Source organism: Lontra canadensis, unplaced genomic scaffold, assembly GCF_010015895.1.
Source record: "Lontra canadensis isolate GAN:19392208 unplaced genomic scaffold, GSC_riverotter_1.0 scaffold8, whole genome shotgun sequence".
Lineage (NCBI taxonomy): Eukaryota > Metazoa > Chordata > Mammalia > Carnivora > Mustelidae > Lontra > Lontra canadensis.
In genome coordinates, this window is record NW_022631002.1 from 6,760,986 (window position 1) to 6,773,091 (window position 12,106).

Below are 12,106 nucleotides of genomic sequence, written 5' to 3' on the forward strand. Positions count from 1 at the left end.
TTGGATCTCCGGGCTGTTGTCACAACCCCTCTGAACCTCACTTTACTCTGCAAAACAGGGTGGCAATACCTAGGCCACACGGTTTGTGGAGAGGACGATATTGAAATTACAGAAGGGAAAACACGACCGTGTCTCCTTTCCTGTCTGTTTTGTATATCCAGCAAAGCAATGGCCCCCAGCCACATCGAGTGCCCTCTCTGAGTCAAGTGCTTTCCAAGGCAAGCACGCTACATGTGCTAGCTCGCTCCGACTTTATACAATCCTAGGAGATGGGTATTCTTAGCATGATTCTAGAGATGCAGAAAGTCAGGAAAGATAACCAACTTGCCTTAGGTCACACAGTGACTAGGAGACAATCAGGAAGCCAAGCTGGGCAGCCTGACTCCAAAGTATACACTCTGTGACAATTCTACTCAGTGCCAACACATTTAGCTGTTTGCTAAATTTTTGCGGAATGAAGTAATGGGTGGATGTGTTGATGGATGGAGGATGCAAAAGGCCAGTCTTGGGTTGATATCATTGCCCAGTTATATAATACAGAGAAACCAAGGCTAGCTTTCTTTATTCAGGCCCCCACTGCACCCTGGGGACAATTACATGGTGACATCAGGATTTTTTAATAACGGGGATAATAAATTGATCATAACAATGGCTATCTGTATTCGTTTTCTAGGGCTACCATAACAAAGTACCAGTGGATGGCTTCAATAGCACAAGTCTGCTTTCTTATACCTCTGGAGGCTGGAAGTCAAGATCAAAGTATCAGCAGGGCTGGCTTCTGAGGTCTCAACCCCACTCCCCCCCACCCGCAGTATGTAGACGGCCATCTTTTCTCAAGTGTCGTTGCATGGTCATTTGTCTGGGCACATGCCTCCCTGGTTGTGTGTCCCAATGACCTCTTCTTATAAGGATACCCGTCAGAGTGCATTAGGGCCACCCTAATGGACTCATTTTAATTTAATTACCTCTCTAAAGGCTCTCTCTCTAAATGCAGTTACATTCCGAGGTGCTGGGGCTCCAACGTGTGAATCTTGGGGTGGGGGAGGGGAAGACACAATTCAGCCCATGATGATATCATGAAAGTTCGAGTTAAGGGAAGGTGCTTTGGCTGGAAGTAACACAATATCTGCAGAAACTCTGAGGATATGTCTTCGTCTCAGACCTCAAGTCAACTGGGGGTCCTGGGTCACCTGGAAACTCATCTGGGCCATCTCAACAGGCACTACCAGGCCATCCTCAGGGGGTTGGTTTCTCATCCTTGGGCTTGCTCAGTTTTGCTTATGAGTGATTGCCTTCAACCCAGGAATCCTGTCCTTCCATAATAACATGCGAAAGCAGAGACACAAGGTGCGGGAGGGAGGAGGCATTTCCTTTTTACAGCTCCCTCTCTTTATACCAAGGAAAACCTTTCCCAGAACCGTCTGAGCAGATTCTTCTCTCAGTCTCTCTGGCTAAATGGCATCACACGACCACCCCCAGACTAATTCCCAGTAAGGAGGAACAGGTGTGCCCTGATTTTCTTAAACCCATCAGGTGACTTCCCCAGGCAGCATGTTGCCCCCAGACTCACACTGGGAATCCATTAGAAAGGAACAAGGAGGGGATCCTTGGGACAGGCAACCTGCAGTGTTGGCTGCAGGCAGTGCAACATTCATTCACCCCCACATTCATTTATTCATTCAACGTGTATTTACTAAGCACCTACAATGTGCTGGAAATACAGCAGTGAATGAAGCAGGAAAATAATTCTGTGTCTTCTTCGAACGTACACGGACTAGTTGCCAAGCTCTGGAGTTACAGAGGTGGTTACTGAAACTCAGTTCTGCCTTCTTCACTCCCATGTTATTCCTTTTTTTGGGAGGCAGCGTCTTCATATCCCAAAGGACATACATTTCCCAAAGGGTTAGGGGTCCTGCAGTGGCTCCTGGGACAGCCTTCATGTTGACCGTCCATCCTCCCTTTTCATAAACAGAGATAACAAGCCGCAGCTGCTCTCTGTCAAGAAGCTCTGGCATTGCTCTGGCCCCATGGAAGCCTGACCTCTGCTTTCTAGGTCTTTGCTAATAAGGGAAGAGTGGGACAAGAGCCTTGTAGGAGTAGGAGCTGTTCTCCAGCCTCTAACCAACGCCATTCCCTGGATGCCTGACACGTGCCAAGTAGCATGTTAGGTGTCTGATGAGCAGCATGTCATTTAATTACTACACACCCCTGCAAGGAGGTCATTAGCAACCTTATTTTTTACAACCTCAGAGATGAGAAGGAACCCAGTTCCGGCCGACAGCTCGTCAGTGCATATCCCTCCCCACCATACAGCAGTGCTTACCGCTTGTTGAAGTCTCTGGTTGAGGATCAGAGGTAGAGAGGAGAGCAAAAACAGACAGGTTTTCTAACGCATTTGCTGCCTTCAGGTGGACTGAAAACTGGCCAGTGCATCAGAGAGCAGGGCAACGGGAACACAGAAGGAAGTAGCTCACCTTAAACAAGAGGTTTGGTCATTCGCAACCGTGAAACAAACCACCCCGAGACATAGCAGTTAAAGCACCTGTCATTGTTCTTACCTCTCTGCACTCAGTTCTGTGGGCTGATTGGGCTCGGCCGGGCTCTGACTGGTTTCTGCTTTTATCACCTGGGGTTCCTTTTGTGGTTGTAAGTTAGCTGGCTGTTGACTGGCAGGCTAGGAAGACTGGGTCTGGGCCTCTCTCCCTCTCCATGCAGTCTGAGGGCCTGGCCTTGACCGTCACCATGGGATCTCTCCAGCAGGATAGCTGGACTCCTTCCATGATGGCAAAAGCCTCCCAAAAGTGTTTCAAGAGAGAGGCAGCAGGAGCTGCCAGCCTCCTGTAAGGTGAACCCAGGACTGGCATCGTTTTACTTCACTGCTTGCTGCTGGTTAGCACAAATCCCAGAACCAGCCAACATGGCATGGGAAAGGACGAAGCAAGGGTGTGAACATGGTGCCTGAGCAGTGTGGTCCCTTGTTGGGCCATCTTTGGCCCTCGCAACCCCAACAGACCCATGTGCACTGGAGGCCCAGCTCTTCTCCTTACTGGCTGAGCGCCTGTGCTACTTGCCTAAATCTCACACCCTCAGCTGCCTCGTCTTGAAAAGAGGAATTACAATACCTGTCCCAATCGGCGGCTGCAAAGTTTAAATCAAACTGTAATGACTCTGATCATGTCCATCATGGGGCTTAGAATAAAGCGGGAGCTTATAGCATGTTCATTTCCTTTCTTGGGCAAGAAAGAAAAATCAGAAAGATCAGCCAATATGATATTCAGAAATGAATTTTTTGACCCCTTACGATGCATACATCTCTGGCCTGTCCCTGCAGGGAAAACAGACATCCGTAACCTCGTCTAGGATTTGAAGTTTGCTCTAGGCTGGCTGTGAAGACATGTGCACAATAAATAATAACTAGTTGCCTATTACAGCTGCTCTAGAAGAGGCCCAGATAGCAAGTATTATGGAGTTCCAAGGAAGGAAAGTGTGCTCAGGCTAGGGAAGGTTGGGACAGAAGGCTTCCTGGAGGAGGGTTGCACAGCTAAGCCCTTGAGAGTGGGAAGTGTTTGGATAGGCAGAAAGGAGGACCAGTGTGAACGCTGGTACGGAGCTAGACAGCTCTGGGGCGGAGAGTGAGGGCAGGCTGGCTCTGCCAGGGACAGAGAGAAATAATGACAATTATAGGTGCCATTTATTGAGAGCTTCCTATGTGTCAGGCATTCTTCAAAGCCTTCGGCACACGGGAATGCATGTCTTCCTCACAAAAACCCTAAGTAGGTATTCAACCCCATTTTGCAGATAATGCGAGTGACACACAGTGAGTTAAGTAACTTGCCCAACCATGGAGCTGGGCTTCAAACACAAGCAGCTTGACTCCAGAGGCCATAGTTATCATCACAGCTCGTCTCCACTACCACTGAGATGGGGATGGAAAATGGTTTAGGGATTGGATTGTGCACAGATGTACAATTTGGGCTTCATACTGTAGATAACGGTGTCCTGAGTCAAGAGATTGTGTCCAATGAAGGCATTAATGTGGGAGCTTAACTGTGCTGTCCAGTACCGAAGTCACTAACAGCACATGGCAGTCTATATAAATTTAAAGACAAATTAATTACAATGAAATTAAATTCCTCATTCATACTAACCACATTTCAAAGGCTCCACAGACACGTGTGGCTAATGGCTGCCATACTAGTATGCGTAGACGAAACATCTCCATCGTCAGGGAAAGTTCTTTTGACAGCGCTGAGCTAGCAGGAGAGTTGCTAAGATGGCATTTATATATGACCAAGGTGGACAGAGGTAGCTATGGCTGCATGACAGGACAGTTTAGATGGTACAAGTGTCAGAGAATTCCGTGGTTGGCAACGGGAAAAAAGCAAATTAGCCCATGTGTTTGTTCATTCACTCATTCATTCATTTGTCCCTCAAATATGAAGTGCCACCCATCTGATGGGAACAGTTGTACATCAGAGAGAGGGAAGAGGGGAATGATCACAGACTTGGGGCCTGGAAGCCAGGGTTTCTGGGAGGGAGACAGGAAGAAGCAGAGAGCCAGTGGAGGATGGGAGTACCATGGAGGTACTGCCTGGCAGGGCTCCTTCCCGAGTCAGGTTGGGTATCTCCCAGGCTTCCTCCCAAGTCACACACACGTTTGCCACAAGCTGTCCATGTTGCCTCCAGGAGCGATAGAGACTGTAGAAGGGGATTCACTCCCAGAGGGCGGAGTACTAGGTAGAGGATCACACGCAGTTTGCCCTTCGGAGGGTCCGAGAAGCTCACTGGGCAAGCCGGAAGCCTTTGTCTCCTCCTTTTGGTGGGGAAGAGAGGAGTTCATAGATGTGTGCCGCCTCCTCTGTATTTTGGACACACCGTATCTTCTAATTCTGGCACAGACCTGGCAGGTACTATTATTATCCCCTTTTTTATTAAGGAAGCAACTGAAGCTCCCTGAGCTTGTGCCCATGGGCTGTGGATCACATAACACGCGGCAGAGGTGGGAGATTTGAATGTGGGATCCTCTTACCTTATCATTTGGGGAAGGAGCAAGGAAGAGGAGGCTGCCTTTCCAGAGGCCACTTTTCCCATGGGATGTGTTGCATCCATAAAGCAGTCATGAGGTATAGAAGTAAAAACTGAATTTGAAAAGTTTTTGTGCTATAAAAAACCAAAACGAAACAGCATTATTTTGCAATTCTGTATCTCCTATTACAAAGTCATTGCCAAAAAAGCGTTAATATTTCCCTTTGTGGAGATAAGGTTATCATATTTAACTTACTTTGCAGTTTTCCAATTAAGTTAGCTTCTAAATGGTGCCTTTAATTAGCCAGGGTGATAAACTGAGCAGATAATGTGGAAATCTTGGTTAGCAGGGTTCAAGGTGACAGGCAAAGTCCCAGGAGAGGGGACAGCTGCCTCCCCAAGGGAGAGTGACAGTGGTGAGCTCCAGAATGCCATACTCTCCCCAGGCCTGCCTGGCAGGGCAGAAGCAGGATATAGGGAGTGGTGGGAGGGCTGCCCTAGGACTCCTGGAGTGCATGCTTCACCACTAAAATGAAAGACCATAATGTACCCCATTAAAACTTAGGAGGGTTCATCAATTCCACAAAGGACTACTAGATGCAGAGACTAGTGTCTGTTGGGTATAAGAGATAGAAAGATGGGACATCGTAACTACTGGACCCAAAGAACTCACAGCCTAACATGGGAGAAAAGAAGGCAAATAATAATTATTATAACCACGTGCCATGCCTAAGAGGTAGGAGGGACAAGACTGAAATGCAGAGGGCATTACTGGTAGAGAAGGAAATGCCTTCTACTGCCTGAGCTGAAGCTCTTTAATTTCTACTGTATTGTGCTCAGGCCCAGTCAGTGAAGTTTCACAAAAATTCAGCTTAAATAACTGCTGTAGTCCTCATGTTTTAGCCTCCTCACTCATCTTTCCCATAGTTCCTTTTTCCTTCAGCCCCCTAGCCACCGTCCTCCCTATTGCTCACCTCTTGGGAGCAGAATCCTCCTGGCCTTCCTGCCTCCAGTCCCACCCACTCCAATCCATCCTCTTTGCTGCCACCAGGTGACCTGGCTAAAATGCCAGCCTGATCATGTCACTGTCCTATTTAAAATCCAGAGTTTAGCACAGCGTCTGGCATGTAGTAGGTGTTCAACAAATATTTACAGAATGAATGAATGTCCCATGACTGCGCTGTACTGTCACCATCACACTGGTTTGCTAGGGCTGTCATGACAAAAATACCACAAAGATGGTGGCTTAAAGAGAAATTTATTCAGTCACAGTTCTGGAGGTCAGAAGTCCAAAATTAAAGCATCAGCAGAGCCATGATCCTTCTGAAGCCTCTAGGGAAAAACCCCTCCTTGCTCCTTCTAACTTCTGGTGTGGTTGTCAGCAATCCTGGATGGTCCCCGCATCCAGTCTCTGCCTCTCTCGTTACGTGGCCTTCTCCCTCTGTGTCTATTCGTTTCTGTGCTCAGATTCCCCTCTTCCTTATAAGGACCCCTGTCACTGGGTTTGGACCCACCTTACCCCAGCACAACCTCATCTTGATTACATCTGCAAAGGCCCTAATTTCAAAGAAGGCACATGCACAGGTACCAATGGTTAGGACTCCCAACGTGTCTTTTTGGAAGACACAATTGAACCCACAATAGTCATTGAATAAAACAACTTAAAAGTAACTTAAAAACAACTTAAAAAAATTTAAAAGATTATACATGGATTTATTTTTACAGCCAAGTTCTCCAAGTTTCTCTCTCATTGTCTCTTGCTCTCTTTTTTTAGGGCCAAATACTTTTAAACTGTGCTAACACAGAAGTAGATTAAATTGCTCCGAGGACATGGAAGCCATGGCAGTTAACTCCTGTAGATCTCTGTAGAAGGCTTCAGAGAAGAGGTTTATAGTTGAGCTGTTCTTGAGAAAAGGATGCAGGTATACAGACAAGCATATAAGAAGAGACTTTTTTTTTTTAGGAATTTATTTAGAGAGAGAGCCCATGTGCATGTAGGCATGGACACTGGGACAGGGAGAGAAATTGTCAAGCAGACTCCCCACTGAGCATGGAGCCCAATGCGGGGCTTGATCCCAGGACCCCAAGATCACAACATGCACCAAAACCAAGAGTTGGACATTCAAGTTGGACTGATCCAGCCAGGTGCCCCAAGAAGAGGCATTCTTGGAAAGAAAGTACATGTCCAAAATAGCAGAATACCCCTTGGGGGATAGTGAAGGGGGCTTTAGTTTATGTTGGTTCTGGGATACTGCCAAGAAATAAGGATTTGGTGTTATAGGGCTTCTCCCTGAGACATACTTTCTACTAGTTCTGCCCCCACCCCTATCTCCAACCCCACACCTTTCTTCCTGGCTAGTCCCTCAAGACCCAGGTTACTAGCCACCTTATAGAAGCAAACAACTTAGCATAGGTAAAAACACGGACTCACCTACATACACATCTAAAAAAACAAGAAAATACCACCCACCATCCCATTGTCTGAGGTCATTATGAGATGGTCCCCAAGTATAAAATTGAAACCATCAGGAAAGTGTGCAAGACACAACCCAGCTGTGTGAAACATGTTCATGGGATCTGATCTGGAAGTCAGACTCTTCGAGTGGGATCAACAAAATGAAAAACCCAAAGATAATTGATCTGGTTTAAATAAGCACCAAGTCCATAGAAAGAATCATGAAGATGTTCATGTGCTGTGGGCTAGGCAAGGATTCAAGTTCAAGTGGCTTATTTGGGAGCTGAAGCCAGGAAATGCCAGCAAGGGCATGGGGAAGTGAAACAGGGAGGGAAGATGTCAACGGTGCATCATCAAGGCTGTTCCCATCGTGGGCAACTGAAGCTCGATCTGGCTGTTGGGCTGTGAGATGGGGTGTGAGCATGCTTTAGAGTTCTCTTGAGGGATCTGGGGGACAGATCCACCAACACTGGCCAATCAAGGGTGAGAGTTTCTCCCAAGAAAAACTCTTGGAGTTTCTTGAAGAAACTCTCCCAAGAGATGCAAACTTCCAGGCACCTTCATCTTGTCCATTGTGAGCAGAAGGGGGGCAAAGAACTATAGGAGCTTGCATTAAGAAGCCTAACATGGTAAGCATGAGGGGTCAAGGTGAGTCCTTGATAATGCCTGCCACAACCCTCAGGAGATAGCTCAAGAACAAGAAGATGTTCATAGCAGTGTTGACAAGTATTGTAATACTGAACACATAATAAACAGATGAGGAAAACCACACAAAGTATCCAGCACTGTGGGAATGGTGTAGTAAATACCTATTCAGGGAAAGGAAGCCCAGCTCCCACCATGCCAATTCCAAAGCCTTCAGCAGCATGGGAAAGGCCTACCCTCTAAAGCTAAGTGGGAAGTGTCCTATGAACTAATTATGTGCACACTACAGTTGTGCCTGGCCAAACACCCATCTCCTAGGCAAGAAGCACTTGAAGGAACCACAAAGAAATAAAATTGTATTGGGGTAAAGGGACCATGGGGATTCTTTTGTTATGATGTCTTTTAGCTGAATGGCGGACGAAGATTCAATTCAGTTTATGACCAATAAAAACGCCAATTCACATAAAGCAATGTACTCCCCACCTCTCCTGCCACTGTCTCCTGCAATCCCTCCCAAATAAATTGCTTTATCTAAATTTCTTGTCTCAGTTAACTTCTAGGAGAACCCAAACTAAAATAGGTCTGTTCCCAGGACTGGGATGGCTGGGCCATATGGCATGAACAACTTTATGGTTCTTTCATGGCCTTAAGTCCCCATTTAAACCAAATCCACTCTCTCTCTCTTTTCATTTGCTGGTCTCAAAAATCAGGGTTTGGAGGCCCAGGCAGCCGGATCAGACACTGGAAATAGACTCACATGGGTCCAGCCACGTCCTGTTTCTTTTCTTCATGTACACAGATGTTAAGGCACACTGGGAGCCGACATCACCAAGATGAATTCCGTGCCCAGGAGTCTGGAATTTATCAGAATGTAAAGAATGAAAAAGTGGAATTTAGCCTGCAGATTTGCGTTTGTTATCAAATGTCTCCAAGCATGTTGCATGAGGGTCATAAATTAAGCCTTTACCCAGGAGATACATTATCGCTGTATGAGGCCTTCCACATAGTTTTCTAATAGAATTCATTAGAACCTTGGCCCTCAGAGATAAGAGAGCAATGTTCTCTGGGTTGCAGGCTATGACTCAGCAATGACATTGAGTCCTGCTCTGGGCTACTGGCAGGGCTACTCCAGAGGGCATGGAAGGGCTTCTGGGAAAGCAATGGGGGCCAAGGGTCAGTCCCGGTGTTGGTTTGAAAACTGGCATCTTTACATGTAGGGCAGGGAGAGACCAAAGAGAGAAGCAAATCACTCTAGACTGGTAGGCGGCAGATAATAAGCAGGGGGACTTAACATAAAATGCTTGTCCTGGGTGCTGCAAGACGAGTTAATCTCTGCACTCGCTGGCCAAATCTTAAAAGTTTATATGGACGCTTTAACTGGGTTCAATCATGTATACTGTCCAGATGGTTTCAACACCATATCACTATCTTAAGACTGTGTCCTTGGGACAGCTTCTAGAAGTGGGGAAGGCAAGCAGAATGCACGTTCCAAGGACAGGGAGGGCGTGAGGAGCTTCTAATTGCCTGGGTCCCATTCATAGGTCAACTAGCAGTCTCCTCTTGACCTCTCCCAATACCCAAGTTCCTGGGAGAAGGGGCCAGACTGACAAAGGTTCATTGAGTCCTACTGTGTGCCAGTCATGGGATGGGTAGAGATTAAGAGACTATCCCTTTCCTGTAAGAATAAAATAACCCAAATGTCCATCAGCTGATGAATGGATAAGGGAAATGTAGTATATCCATACACAAGACATTATTCAGCTATAGAAGGGAATGAATTACTAATATACCCTCCAATGTAGATGACCCTGCAAAATAATCATGCTGAGTGAAAGAAGCTAGACACAAAAGGTCACACTTTTGTACAATTCCATTTACATGAAATGTCCAGAATCCGTAAATTCATAGAGACAGAAAGTAGTGGTTTCCAGGGACTGGGGAGGAAAAAAAAGTTGAATTATGTCAGAGCAAGGGAATAATTTAAAGCCAGATATTAAACAGCCGTGTTCTCTAAAGCCTTTGGCCACACTGCTGTAAGAAACTATTTGCCTAATACCTTTTCTTTTTAAGATGTTATTTATTCATTTGAGAGAGAAATCAAGAGAGAGAGAGAGAGAGCACACAAGCAGGGAAGAAAGGCAGAGGGAGAGGGAGAAGCCGGCTCCCTGCTGAGTAGGGACCCTAGGATCATGACCTGAGAATGACGTGAGCCAAAGGCAGACACCCAACCAACTGAGCCACCCAGCTGCCCCACTTACTACCTTTTTTGAAGGTTCTAGAGTCCTACCACATTGTGTAGTCGGTTCTCCAAACTTGAATCATTAATGTCTTATGCAGACCAGTCATCCAGCATTGTGCTTTGTTTTAATAGTGCAAACCATACCCTTGGTGTCTCCCCATCCTAAGCCAAAGGGCCTATCAAGATATTTTCCTAAAGAAACTGTCACCAAGAGGAACTCTGGTGTTAGTAGTTAAAACCATTTTCCCACCACTGAAGCAACTTATTGTGTCAAACTCAGTTAATTTGGAAAGTTATCACGAACAACAAACATTACTCAGCAAATAAGGAGCTGAGGTGGAGAATATATTGGTTCTGGAAAACTCTTCATTTAGTTTTATCCTATAAATTTTTATTGAGTGCAAAAAAAAAAAAAAAGAGTAAAGTAGTGAAGTAATGGTCCAAGCTACAAGATGGAGGAACCCTGAAGACCCGACGCTACCGTGAGAGGAGCTGGTCACAAAGACCGCATGTTATGTGATTCTCTTTATATGAAATGTGCACAGCAGGCAAACCCACAGACCCATAAAGGAGATTAGTGGCTGTCAGGAGCTACAGGAGGGAGGTTTGGGAGTGAATGCCAATGGGTGAAGGTTTTCCTTTCCGGGTCATGAAAATGTTCTAAAATTGATCATGGTGAAGGTTGCACAACTCTGTGAGTATACTAAAAACCACTGACTTGTATATTTTAAATCAATGGATTGTATGGTATGTTAACTCTACCTTAATTTTTTATTGAAAGAAAGAAAAAGGAAACTCAGGGGAGAGAGGCATATTATATGAGGCAAATTCTACAAAATCCATGAAAGAACGGATGTTTGAGATAAGTCGTTTAGGTGAACAGGGCAGGACTAGAGAAAAAATGGCTCCTGGCAGAGGGAACAGGATGGGTACAGAGAGGCATCAAGGAAGGTCACCAGCAGTGAACTATGATAGAAAGAGCTGGCAACTTGAGCTGTTAGGGGGATGATGGACTCATGGAGATGTTTTTAAAAAAGAATTTACTATTTTGAACAGGTAAGACATTCACATAGTACAAGACAGAAATTTTCAAAAATGTGGCCAATGAAACAAGAAAAAGTCTTGCTCCTTCCTTTGTCTCCCACTCACCTAGCTCCCTCCACCCCTGACCCAGGCAATCACTATTGCCAGTCTCTTTTAAGTCCTTTGGAAGATATATTCCACAAATTCAAATAAATGTTCATAGATATTTTTGTATAAATGGGATCGAACCATCAATAATGTCTCATACTTTGCTTTTAAAATTAGCAAAAATCTTAGATATCCCTCCAAATTTATATGGAAAGAAGCTGCTCATTTTTTTGTGCATTTGGAGAATGTACCAGTTTTGTTGACCACTTTCTAGTCAATAGACATTTAGGTTATTTCCAATCCTTCCTTCTTTCAAAATTCTGTAATAAATAACCTTTAACATATGACATATTGCACATGTATGAATTTATCTGTAGGTAAAACTTCTAGAAGTTGAACTCCTACATTACAGAGCTCATGCTTTTAAAATATTGTCAAAATTGACATGGTCCGATTGCCCATGATGGAGGTTGTACCAATTTACACTCCCATCAGCAATGGGTGAGTCTATTACCCCACACTTGGGGAATGTGTTTGAAAATATTGTCAGTGGCAAGTTCATACTGAGCATTGTATATAAAACTGAGAAACTTGAACTTGATTCAGAGGTC